The following is a 14,316-nucleotide window of genomic DNA, read 5'->3' as shown; positions in this document are numbered from 1 at the left end:
TTGAAAAGGACCGAGTTAACTTTGTCGTTAAACTCGTTAAAACCTAATAGCGACAAACTTGTCCATAGCAGACGAGAACGAGTTTCACTATCGTTAGGCTCATTAAAACATAGAGATGGGTTTTCCCGAAGGGAAAATTATAGAACAAGCATATGTTATCCTCCTCAAGCTTGACAAAAATAAAGAGGTACTGGTCAGCAATGACTGGGGAAAATTGGGAAGAAAACTTGAAGAAACTTTGTTGGTAGCAAGTCGCTCTTGAACATGACACTTTCACTCCACATCCAAGTCGGGTTGGGTTGTTTCATTCACCGGTCACATCACCATGGTCACATCACACCATCCACATTTGGGGTTAATGATACCAATCCATCATGTCAGTGTCGCCGATATGCTCAAGAGAAGTCACTCAGAGAATTCACCTGTGTCTCACCCGCTGCAATACATTTACACTCCATTCTTTCATGACCGCCACCCTGAACCTTATATCACCAAATCGTTTTCACCTCCATTAAAATCATTTGCTCCGTTCCATGTCATTGATGTGGGATTCATTAAGGCCCTCCTATGACGGATCGCTTCTTGTCGACATCAGCTCATTATCCAAGAAGTCGATCTAGGAACACCCATTTCAGTACTTTGAAGCTTGCATGTCTCAATGGCAAGTTTCTCACTTCTGGCGACAGGTTTACATCAATGGCCTTCAACCGAAATATTTTGCGTGGTGTTCGACGCCAAGTCCCTTATTCACACCATGTGAATTGTACTGCACTACCTTGAGGATCATTATCATTATCGGTGATTCCTCTCGCGCCTGTTAACAGCTTACATCATTGGCTAGTAATCAGGAGATGTCTTTCCATGTTCGACTCCAGAACATTTCTCACATGGATCGACTTGTACTTTGAGTGAAAATCAAACGAGATTGAAGACCCCGGATCTAGTTTCATTCATCCGGGCTGCGATATATATTCAGGAAAATAAGGACATCAAATGTACATCATTGCTGCACAGATAATCATCCAATCTAAGGGATGATGGTTCTACCAGAATCATCAGTCTAAACTCAGACGATTGTCTGTCCTATGTACATGAAAATTAATTTATAAAGTTGAGCATGGGAATGCCCGCCTCAGCTAGATCATGAAAATATTATGAAGATAATGTATTGTATTGTATCTTATTACAGGTCTCCTCCCAGCTTGAAAGAACTTCAGATCCTCTTGATAAAGCATTTCACCCGACATCAAAAAAGATTAATGACCTCATGCTTTAGGGGGCAATTGTTATAGACATTTTTGGGCACTGTAACCCCAAGCATAAAATTTCCATAAACCAAGCGCTCCTAAGTCCCTAAAAGTGTTGTTCTTACCCCTAAAGGAACAAGGTCAACTGATTACAGCTTCTCCCAGAAGTTCTCCATGAAACACTGCTCAGAACTGGTCAAAACATTATCATTTCACCTGCTTGATAGGCAAAGTGTGTTGCATCTCACCTAAGTACACTCTGTGGGTGCGTTCCACTTCAAAAATCCCTTCTATGGGGTGCGATGGGCGAGAAGTGACAAATGGCAGTGTCAATCCGCGAGGTGGAGAGGCATGGAATCTTCCAGAAACTTCTCCTGTGACACTTGCCTCTCTGAATTTGACCAAGGATGAGTAAGAGATCATCAATCTCCACGTGGAAGCAAGAACTATTAGAGGGAAGACACTAATCAAATCACAAGCTGACTCATCTCCCTTACAGATATCTATATATGGATCCCTCATCCTAGAGATCCAGAGGCTGGAATTTTGCATCTTGTAAGGAATTGCTTTTGGTTTCTTGAGACAACATCATAGTGTTGGGTGATCTAAGCTTTGCATGAGGTGAAGAAGGGCTTACTTGCTGAGAGGATGATGCTGGGTCAGAACAACTGGTTGTAACTCTCTTGGCTCTTTCTTGATTATCAATAAAAGCTATTCAAGTTTTCCTCCATACTCTTGTGTCGTTTATGTTTGATGCATTTGTATGGTCAATTTACATATGATCCTAGATTTTTTATGATAATAGATCCTTGTTCTTGTATAGTGTTATGCTACTTTGATTCTACAGGTACTCTGTGAAGCTGGGTGTACAAGGAAGCAAGTAGCAAAGGACTATCAGAAGAGAGAGGAATCGAACCAGGAGCCAAGCACAAGACAGAGGTTGGTCTCCTTTATTCTTCTCTCATCTATCTTTCATAAAGGAAAACGAAAGTAGTTTTACTTTGTTTGTTTCTAAGGTAGCTACCACACCTTAGTGGGATAGCAGTTCTGCATAGACACTTTTCCCTGTAACAACCGATAATGATAATGATCCTCAAGGTACTGCAGTATAATTCACGTGGTGTGAATAAGGGACTTGTCGTCGAACACCACGTAAAATCTTTCGGTCGAAGGCCATTGACGTAAACCTGTCGCCGGAAGTGAGAAACTTGCCATTGAGGCATGCAAGCTTCAAAGTACTGAAAGGGTTGTTCCTAGATCGACTTCTTGGATAATGAGCTGATGTCGACAAGAAGTGATCTGTCATAGGAGGGCCTTAGTGAATCCCACATCAATGACACGGAATGGAGCAAATGATTTTAATGGAGGTGAAAACAATCTGGTGATATACGGTTCAGGGTGGCGGTCATGAAAGAATGGAGCGAAAATGTATTATAGTGGGTGAGACACAGGTGAATTCTCTGAGCGACTTATCTTGAACATATCGGCGACACTGGAATGATGGATTGGTATCATTAACCCCAAATGTGGATGGTGTGATGGAACCATGGTGATGTGACCAGTGAATGGAACAACCCAACCCGACTCGGATGCAGAGTGAAAGTGTCATGTTCAAGAGCGACTTGCTACCAACAAAGTTTCTTCAAGTTTTCTTCCCAATTTTTTCCCCAGTCATTGCTGACCAATACCTCTTTATTTTTGTCAAGCTTGAGGAGGATAACATATGCTTGTTCTATAATTTTCCCTTCGGGCAAACCCATCGCTATGTTTTAACGAGCCTAGCGATAGTGAAACTTGTTCTTGTCTGTTATGGACAAGTTTGTCGCTATTAGGTTTTAACGAGTTTAATGACAAAGATAACTCGGTCCTTTTCAATTTTAGAGAGTCTGAAAAGGAACGTAAAGGAAACTCCAAAAATCCTTTTTCGTCATCTAATCCCTTAAGTCCGAAAAAGTATAAAATAATACGAAAGGGATGAATTTTCGGTAATTTTAACGAGCCGAACAATACAAGCTCTTGATCGTTTTGTGTAATAATTCCTCAAGTCCAAAAAGATTAAAATCTAAAGGAGGGATAAAACTTCCGGTCACTTTAACGAGCTGGAGAGGCCAATGACTCGACAATATTTTCATATTTTATGAGTTAGTTGAAAAAATCTTAAAGGAGACTCGTTTTTTGAGGAACGAGTGATAGATTCGGGTAGCAGCTGATTCCAGGTAAGGTTTGGAATTTTCCAATCACGGCAGTGTCACAAGGATGGCTAACAAGATCACTCTTCGCATCTGTTCCTCAAAAGGGGTAAACAATCAAGTGGAGGTGAATGATCGGCCAATACAGAGTGGAGGTGATGATGAGAACACGGCCAAGGCTTCAAAGGCTGAAGTGATACATTCACGATGGTTATTTACCGGAAATTGGTTCATTTTTTAATGAGCTTAAATGCTGGGGGAAACACTTGCTCATTGCTTATGTTTATTTTTTAACGAGCTTGAATTCCACTTTAAAACTGGTCGATTAATCCAGTTGCATAATAAGGATGTCTCATATAAAAAACGACATTATTTCGAAGCTTTGCCCCACATCCTTTCTTTATGCAAGTTAGGAAACGACCAATCCTATGAGTTTAAGGGTTAGAGGGCCTATAAATTTAAAAATTAAATGGTCGCTCTTTGCTTGCATTCCAAAAGGTTTGCATGCCCCCAGGTATAGTGAAATAGGGTTTCAAGGTTACCCCTCAATTTGCAGACAAAACATTTGTTTTATCGGGAAAGGCCTACCTTTTTAGGTTACCCCTCAATTTGCAGACAAAACATTTGTTTTATCGGGAAAGGCCTACCTTTTTCAGGTTACCAAAGGTTGTTGTATTTGTGCCACAAACAAAACACATCTTCAGCGATGTCTACCGAAATAGACAAAGGTGAGTGGCGCAGACGCCTCCACTCACATAACTTTGATGAGGGAATCTTATTCTAGTCTAATCGCCTTTTCCTAAATGGATGGGTGTGTCAGACTAGTCAGATATCCTTCGCGGAAACCTACTCTATACCTGAATTTTTCCTGTCGAAACAGGCCAGGGTGCATGCCCCCTGGGTTTCAGTCATGCCCTCTGAATCACTCGCGCTCATCAGGAGGATGGACTGGGGATTGATGAGACATTCCTTGCGTGAAAATACCATTCAGGGTTGGTATATGACTATTTGCTATGTGTGAACCGGGGAATGAAAGTTGGTCTACGAGCTTGACCACTCTTCCTTCGTGTGGAAAACACATTACTCTAAAGAGTGAGGAGAGAATGGCTCCCATGCAATAAATATAGTCTCGTCCAAGGAGTAGATTATACTCCAGGGGTCCTTGGACTACCATTACGTTCATGTGAACAGTTTTCCTTCTCAATGTTATCGGCGCATCGGGAAGGATCCCTAACGGTCGACTGGCTCCTTTGTCAAAGCCTGTTAGATTTCTCATCTCAGGAAAAAGCAATGGCAAACCAAGCGCTTTCCAAGCAGTTGAGGAAAGGATACTCACAGAAGCCCCTTCATATATGATGGTACCGGCCATAACCATTCTATATACTTGAGCGATGATTCGGAATGGTACAGTAGCTGGTAAACGGGGTTTGCCTAGTAGATTCCAGTCAAAGGAAACATCCAGGTTGCTTGGAGGTGGGACCGAATAGACGGCTAGGTATGACTCTGACGAACTTCCTTCTTGCGGTAAAGGAACGGGTAGACTACCCCCATGTTCATCGGAGTCTGTGTTTACGAAGAGAATTTGAACGGTGTCGTTCTTGTTCTCTTCGGTGATTGTATCATCTGAAGATTGATACTCTGAAGGCATGACCGGGTCAACTGTCGCCTCGACCTTTTGACTTTCGTCTGGTATGGATTCAAATGGTTTATCTTCAATGATAGACGCTTCGGCCGACCACAAGGGCATGTCAGCCGGATTTTCAACTAGTAACAGACTCGGCAAGAGTTTCTTGTATCCAAGAGGAAGCCGTAACGGTGAAACCGGACAGTCGTCCGAAACGCTTTTAGCTTCGTCTAAGAAGGGACAACGTTGGACGGCGTGATCTCCTTCACACAATTTAAAAGGAAATTTATACTTTCCTTTTTGTCCAGGGGCTTCACTTTCACTAGTTGACGGTGTATGCTCAACATGATCGTCAGAGGTTTATGACACCGGATTGTGCAAACGAGGAGACCAGTCCCTTAAGATCCGAGGGATGCAAGGACAATCTCGATGGTAGTGGTCTCCTTTGCAAATGACACATGGCGATTTAGGCCTAGTTGGTGCAGTGTGTGGATTTTCACTAGACGATGCTTGGTTGCCCCTTTTCGCCTTTGGCTCCTTCTTCTTCTTCTCTTTCTTCTTCTCAGTTACTTGATTTTGGGCTTTACCATCTTCATCAAGCGAAGAGGAAGGAGGAGAGGAAGAATTGGACGAATTAGAGGGTTGGGGGCTAACTCTAATATCGTTTAGTTACTGACTTGATTGTTCAGGAATTACGGTGTTCTGAACGAAAGAAGTCGAGAAGAGCCATACAGGCAAGCCAATTGTCAATCCTGGAAGAGATAATGTGGCCATATGGGGTGCACCAACATCTCCCCAAGAGGAGAAGGGACTAGGATTTCCTCCAAGGGGAACTCCTTGGTTGGTGGACTCCATTTTTCTCAACTTAAGATCAACGTAGGAAAGGTGATGATTATTCCGTTTAAAATAATATTTAGACGCTTTGACACAACTTGTTTTTTCAATTTTTAAGAGTTGAGAAAAAACAAAAGATGACTCTAGTCGCCTTCGATTTTTAATGAGCCTGAAGTGACAAGTGCTCAGATGGACCTTTTCCGTTAAGGAGTCTGAAAAGAAACGAAAGGGACTACTTTGGAAATCTAGACAGAGGGATTACCAAAGCAATCGCAAAACTGCAGAATACTTTTTATGGTACGGCAGTCAATCTTCCTGAATACTATGTTCAGTGCATTACAATCGATAGGGCGGTAGACACGGCTTCCTATGGATAAAGGATAAAGCCTATTGTGGTCTCCCAAAATATACTTGACGGTACGTGGGAGCACAAGTTCGTACTGGCACTTATTGTCTCAAAGTGGAGGAATCACCCAACCAACAGTGAAAACAACAGTTACCAGGCTTTACGACGTCGGAATACGTCTCTAGCCTAGACTTCTAGATGTTGTGCGTTAGGTTCCAAAGCGTTTTTAGATTTATTAAATTTATTTTGTAGTTGATCTTGCTTAAGAAATTTTCCTTTCAGGTTCACCGCGTGATGTAGATGTACAATTCCTAAAATTCAATCTAAGATGATAAACAGTCGTTTAATCTTCTTTCTGCAATGAAAATCCTAGCTACTAAGGAAAGAGAGATGGCATTCTTTCAACAAAGAGCATAGAGCACACACTATGTGCACTGTCCTAAATAAAAAACACATAAAAAAATTTATAGTTCTTGGCACAATGGAGGCGGAATAACAACAAGGAAAGGGGTCTCAAACAAAGGTGTACTGACTACAGCTAGCAAAACTCCTGAATAGAGCTGAAAAGAGTGAACACAGAAACCAAAATTTAGGAACAAGGCCTTGTCTGATCAGCGCACCTGTAACATAGTGAAACTGAAATGCAACGCACCTACTACACTCGGGAAGTGCACTGTATTTGAAGTTCACAGAATAGATAGTGTGCTGGACCAGGGATGAGACTTTGATTGGATTTCGGGTCATAGTTTGCAGTTCAGTTCAGGGATTTAGGCCAAGCAAGTGGTAATCAGTAAATCAATCACAGGGGTAGATCTAAGGAGGTTACTAGAGCCACCACGAGGGCAATTAGAGAACTTGTAAATCAATCATTTAATTCATAAACAAAACCCGGAGATTGACTGAAGCAGCATTGATCTACTTTGCACTTGCATAGAAAATGCAGTTCGAAGGCTAGCTGGCTTGACTTCAGGCTCCGTCTGTAAGTTTATAAAGTAAACAAATGTTTATGAAAAAAAAATCTACTCGCTCCCCAACGGAGTCGCCATTTTGTTATAGAGAATAGTGTCTATGCAGAGCTGCTAATCCCACTAAGGCTAGTAGCTACCTTAGAAACAAACACACTAAAAACTACTTTTGTTTTCTTTTATGAGAAATAGATAAGAGAAGAATAAGGAGACCAACCTCTGTCTTGCGCTTGGTTCCTTGCTCGATTCCTCTCTCTTCCGGTAGGTCTTTTCCACTCGCTTCCTTGTCTACACAGCTTCAAAGAGTACCTGTAGAATCAAAGCAGCATAACATTATCCAAGAACATAGATCTATTATCATAAACAATATAGGATCATATGTACATTGACCATACAAATGCATAAATAATCAATCATACAAGAATATGGAGGAAAACTTGAATAGCTTTATTGATAATCAAGAAAGAGCAAAGAGAATTACAACCGATTGTTTTGACCCAGCATCATCCTCTCAGCAAGTAAGCCCTTCTTCACCTCATGAAAATCTTAGATCACCCAACACTATGATATTGCACCAAGAAACCAACAACACTTCCTTACAAGATATAAAATTCCAGCCTCCGGATCTCTGGGATGAGGGATCCATATATGGATGTCTGTAAGGGAGGTGAGTCAGCGTTTGAGATTTGATTCGTGTCTTCCCTATGATAGTTCTTGATTCCACTTGGAGATTGATGATCTCTTACTCATCCCTGGTCGAATTCAGAGAGGCAAGTGTCACAAGAGAAGTTTCTGGAAGATTCCATGCTTCTCCACCTTGCGGATTGACCCTGCCATTTGTCCCTTCTCGTGCATTACACCCCATAGAAGGGCTTTTTGACAAGCATCGCACCTACTATGTGTATTTAGGTGGGATGCAACGCACTTTACCTATGGAGCAGGTGAAATGGTCTAGTTTTGACCAGTTCTGAGTAGTTTTTCATGGAGAACTTCTGGGAGATGCTGTAATTAGTTGACCTTGTACTTCGAGGGGTTGGAACAACACCTTTAGGGACTTAGGATCCCTTGGTTTATGGACATTTATGCTTGGGGTTGCAGTGCCCAAAAATGTCTATAACAGTAAGTTTGATTAATTTGTTAATTTTCTCATCTTATGTGCTTTTTACCGTTTTCCTGTACTGAAGGAATATCTTTGCTTTATATGATTTACAACACTATCATTTGATTCAGTTTACCTCATTGTAGATTAAGTTACTTAGATAATTATTCGGATTGACTTAATCAACTGTATAGAGTTTGGTTATTTCTATTGAACTCTCAAATTGATATCATTTCCATTGAAATTGCTTCGTAGAGATTGAGTATGATTTAGATTGAATCATCTAAGAAGAGATGAGTTATTTCTACTATGCTCTCGGCTGATGTTATTGTTGGTTAAATTGCTTGTGTGAGATTTGATTATGATTTCAGTAGAGGTTTGAGTCCTAAATATTAGATGTCATATTTCCTTTAATGATTGCAATTTGAGTTTATTAGATGCATCCGTTTACTCTTGTATCAAAGGTCTATCCTTCATTTTAAGAAACATTACACTCTGGATTTATAGTATGCACATATTGTGTACACTCTTGGAATAAAAGGACTTGCCCGAATTGATGATTAATGTGGAGTAATTAGGAGTTTTAAAAGACACCTTTTATCAACCAACACTTGTGTATAAGCATAGTTTAGTATTGTCCTCTGGACCAAACAAATTTGTCATTGCTAAAACCAAGATAAACTATCTTAGTCTTGTCATTTCACAGGGAAATATAATGTTACCCGATCATGTTTTGCATAATTTATTAAAATTCTCAGACCAGCTTCCAGATATCAAGAAAACTCAACGGTTCCTTGGATGTTTGAACTATATCAGAAATTTCTATGAAAAACAATCAACAGGTACATAGGTTATACAACAAAGGCTTAAGAAGAATGCAGTATGGATAGATGCCATGCCAAAAGTAGTCAGAGCAATCAAGGACAAAATTAAAACTCTTCCTCCTCTTTCATTACCACAAGATAATTTGCCTTTCATTTTAGAAACAAATGCTTCTAATCATGTATGGGCTGCAATTTTTCTATAGAAACAACATAAAAAGGAAGAAGTTTGTGCCTACACATCAGGGACATTTTCAGATACCGAATTAAAATATCCCCCCTCACACAAATAAATTATGGCAGTCAAGAGACGCATCAAGAGATTCCATCTCTTCTTGAAAAGTGTCCATTTTACGGTAAAAACAGATCTCAAGCATATGAAAGGAATGCTTGGAAACAAACATCTGTTAGAACAAGGAAATTCAAGAATTTTACGATGGGAATTATGGTTTGATGGATTTGATTTTGAAATCATATACAAATCAGGTAAATAAAACTACCTTGCAGATATGCTCACCAGAGAAGGTAGCAGTCCTCCCCAAGAAGTCAAAGTCTTCGAAACAGGGGAAAGCTCTAATTCCAGGAAACAAAGGTTCCAAAACGAGCTCTGTTCAGATTGCAGACATGAATTTTTCTGGGAATGTCTAGTCACTAAAATAGAATTACTTCCCATTGAGGTTCAACAAATGATTTTGTTCAAATGGTATAATTCTTAGAATGGAAGACTTGCATATGACATCAACTAGAACTTAATAAATAATATCCATATTTATTTTGGCGACACTAGAGATTTGCACATTTCTTATATTTATGACCCTACTATCACATGGTATGAATATTATGGCATACTCCAGTTTTCTTGGACACACAAGGAAATCCATGTTTATATGTATTGTGAAGATATAATGAGCAATTACAGGTCTTGGAGCCCCTGGCTAGAAGTTTTGTTCTATATGTTTTCTCCCAGAACTTCTGAGATCAAAAATCTTTCTACAATAGCTATGATAAATCTTCTCAGAATTGAATTACAGGAAGGGGCATTGGCTTACAACATCTTTGCATTTAGTTTATCTCACCCAGTTACAACAGTCAACCTCACTACTTAGAATGAGTTCCTTTTGGCTGTAGAATTTTTTGGAGATACATGTCTTCCAGCTGATCAACTAGATCATCATTTCATGTACAGTCCTTTCTACGCTTCTCTTAGATAGTTTTCTCCTCACTGGCTTGATCAAGTTATTCCTAGGGCCCAACCAGCCCTCCATGAAGAATATTTGGAAAAAGATGATTATTCTCCTCCAAGTGGATATGACTCTGACCATAGTCTGAAAGGATATTATTAAGAGCATCTCTCTTTTCTCTTGTACAAATTTTACTTTTGGTGTTTAGTTGGTTCTCTCCATAAAAGAATCTCCACTATGTAATAACTTTAAGAACAATAATGATCTTTACTTTTGGTGTTTATTCGGTAAACTCTATAAATAATCTCCACTATGTAAAACTTTAAGGACAATAATGATCCTTACTTTTGGTGTTTAGTGGGTTCTCTCCATAAAGAATCTCCACTGTGTAAATATTAGGTTAATTATCCAGACAAATATCTGAAACTCGGAGCACTTCTCCAACTTTTGGTCTGACTTGACCCACATTTCAATGAATCTATGGAACAATTTAGATTTGAGATCAACTGTTTGTACACTTTATGTAGACAGAGATCAGATTTCGAGAAGAGACTAGATGCTCTCTTGAAATCTTATAAATGAAGAAAATGTATTGCCATTTGGGGCATTGGAGTCATTAGAGATCTCTCTCTTTCTACAAGCTCTCAGTCATTCTGTCCTAGGTCGAGTTCGACAAGCCTGTGCATGTACACTTTGATGCATATGTGAACTTAAAGTGGCGAGACTCTTAGGGTACCATGAGTCTGAGTTAGTAAGGTTGATCCGCACGCTATGCGTTATGCTACAAAGTCTGTAATTCTGGTATCAGAGCCATTCACATGTTATGTATTTGGAAAAGAATTTAGTGAAATCTCTTGTTATTGTGATTTGTGATAAGTCCCCATTGTTGAGTGCCATTGAAGCCGAGGAAGGCATGTAGTGTGTTGTTAGGGCGTGAAGAGTTACGACTAATGAATTTATTCTGCTACAAGAATTTTCCAGGTGCATAAGTTATTATGTTCTTCTAATGGCTAATAATTCTTATAGTTTGACAGACAATTCAGAGCATAAAGCTGCTCATGAAAAATGTTGGGCTTTCTTGAAATATTTCAATAAGAAAGAATTAGATCCTATTTATAATGCAAGAATAGTCTCACAGGAATTTGACCCTTATCCAAATTGGTCACTACCCAATATAGATGTCGAAAAAAATATATGAACTTCATATGTTCAAATTTAAAGCTGCAAGTTTGTTTCGATTTAATTCTGTGAATTTTCCAATTTCAGTAGGATAATTTGTTTTTCAAGTACCACTGCTAAGTAGCAGAGCCATTGAATGGGGAATAGAAAATGGATTTAAATATGTTCATTTGGCCATGATTCAATTTGGAATCAATCCATTAGTTAGGCCAGGCCTTAACACCTCCTGCCTAAGTTGTGTTCTGGACTCTATCTACATAATGATTTCAATGATGCATTAATAGGAGGGTTTCAAAGTCCATTAAATGATGGACTTGTATGGTCATCTGTGGTTCCTAGATATCATATCTCTCTCACTAATCCATACATAAATCAATTTCTCCAAGAATATATTTAGTTCAATGGTTTTGATGTGGCCCCCTTCCCAAAGTTATAGTCCTCGGATATATCTTTCTAACAATCTATTTTGATAATCCAATGGAGATCGTATGCCAAAGTTATGACCCCGCGAAGTTGATGTACCAATTTACCCAAGCGAGGCCCATAGTTTGGCGTTTCATCTCCTAGGGTTAGGTTTTTGGATGTTTAGGGCTTTCCATTATTTCTCAACAATAAATAGGACTTCGAGCCTCATTGTAACACAGTTCAAGGGCATGGAGCCACCACATCTCTTCTCAGAGATAAGCTACCATCGCCCTAGTTAGTTTATTTCTATTTCTGTTTGCAAGCATGTTTTCAGTATTTTACAGTAATGAAATGAAGAGAAAATTTTTTGCTGCATCCCTATATGTATGGTTATATCTGTAATTTGTTGCATTCTTTTTTAAATATGGATCATCTTGAGCCCCTATTTCCGTGTGCAATTCCTTAATAAATTAGGCCCCTATTATTTAGGAAATTCCTCAAATTTATTGCAAAATTCCCAAGGTTGATCATCTAACTCCATGCAACACCTGTACACTCAATACTAGTCTACAATTGATGTTACACTGCCTTGGAATCTCCACCACAGTTGGGCAACTCATTATCTTCATGCACTAGATAATTTGGGCTGATTGATCAATTAACTAGATGATCACTGATTTTTATTGATGTCTCGCTACACAATTGACCTTCCACTAGTTCCTCCAATAGTTAGAACTAGTTTAACTTAAAAAAACTTGAAATAACTGACCTTGATTGCTAAAAATTAGAAATAACACATGCTTAACTGAAATATAACTCCTCCAACTCAATTTTACTGAGCTAAATAAGTGACAAGAGCCATGTCACCTAATTTAACTACATCCAAGTTGTCTGTTGATGTGGAAATTCAAATTTTCTCAATTTAATCAAGGAAAAATCAAATTGAGAATTTCTTGTTACATTTTTCAACACTCCCTCTCAGTAAGAAAGGGATCATCAACCACCCCTATCTTGTAGTCGTGGAACTTGAACTTCCCTCTTGACGAGGCCTTTGTCAAAATGTTAGCATCTTGTTCCTCCATCGGAATGTATTATAGCAACATTATCTGCCTATGCACACAGTCTTGTAAAGGGTGATACCAGATATCTATATGCTTGGATTAATCGTGAAATATAGGATTCTAAGAGATCTTGATGCAACTATGATTATCACAATAGATCGCAGTTGGATTCATCATCTGACCAAATAGTTCCACAAGTATCTTTCTCATTTATATCGCCTCACACGTTGCTTGACTTACAACCAGGTATTCTTTTTCTCTCGAACTGAGCACCATAAATATTTGCTTCCTGCTATACCAAGAAGCCGCTGTGAAACCAACAATGAAAATTTTATATGATGTACTCTTCTAGTTTTGTGGACTCCCCACCCAATCTGCATTTATGAAGCCACACAACGTCACTCCCTTTGTTCGTCTATACCATGGTCCAAACTAGGTAGTTCCTTTACTGTAAAACATGCTTAGTTTCCTTCCCAAATAATTTGGTTGGCCTAACCATAGCTTGGCTTAACTGGTTGACTGCATAGCACATATCTAGTCATGTGTTCACAAGGTACATTAGTTAACCCACTAGCTACCAATAAATGGTAGCATCCACTTCCTCACTTGAAGTTGCATCCTCCTTCCTCTAGTTGGTTGCTAGAAGTGTGTCCATGGGTTTGCAACTCTCCATGCAAAATCTTTGCATTATCTCATTTCCATACTTTCCTTGAGAGACAAAAAATTCCCCATTTCCTTACCATACTTCCAAGCCAAGGAAGTAGTGCATGAGACCCACGCCCTTCATTTCAAATTCCCTTGCAAGGTACTACTTGCAAGATTTGATTAGTTGCTCATCACCGGTTAAAATTAAATCATCAACATATAATACAATAATAAGAAATTTACCTTCTACCAAGATATGATAGAGGTTTTCATCCACTTCACTTTTGGTGAAGCCCAAACCGATGAGATAGCTATCAATCCTAGTGTACCAAGCACGAGGTTCTTCTTTGAGACTGTACAACACTCGCTTGAGTCTGCACACATAAGACTCCCGATTAAATGTATCAAAACCTTTTTTTTTCTCGATGTACAACTCCTCCTCAATAACCCCATTGAGATATGTTGTTTTTACATCCATCTGGTGGATCTTCCACCCCATCTATGTAGGCAGAGCAATAATTGATCTAATGGATGAGTAGCTTGCTACAGGAGAAAAGGTCTCATCATAGTCAATTCCATTAACTTGAGAGTACCCCTTAGCCACAAATTTGGCCTTATACTTCTCTACGCTTCCTCTTTCTACCTGTTTAACCTTGAAGATCCATCTCGAATCCACAACTGATTTATATGTTGGTTTTGGGACCACTTCCCAAACATTGT

Source organism: Pinus tabuliformis, chromosome 1_2 (assembly GCF_031772625.1).
Source record: "Pinus tabuliformis cultivar Carrire ecotype Pingquan chromosome 1_2, CPIR1, whole genome shotgun sequence".
Lineage (NCBI taxonomy): Eukaryota > Viridiplantae > Streptophyta > Pinopsida > Pinales > Pinaceae > Pinus > Pinus tabuliformis.
The sequence above is the reverse complement of the archived record's forward strand: the minus strand, read 5'-3'. Positions refer to the sequence as shown.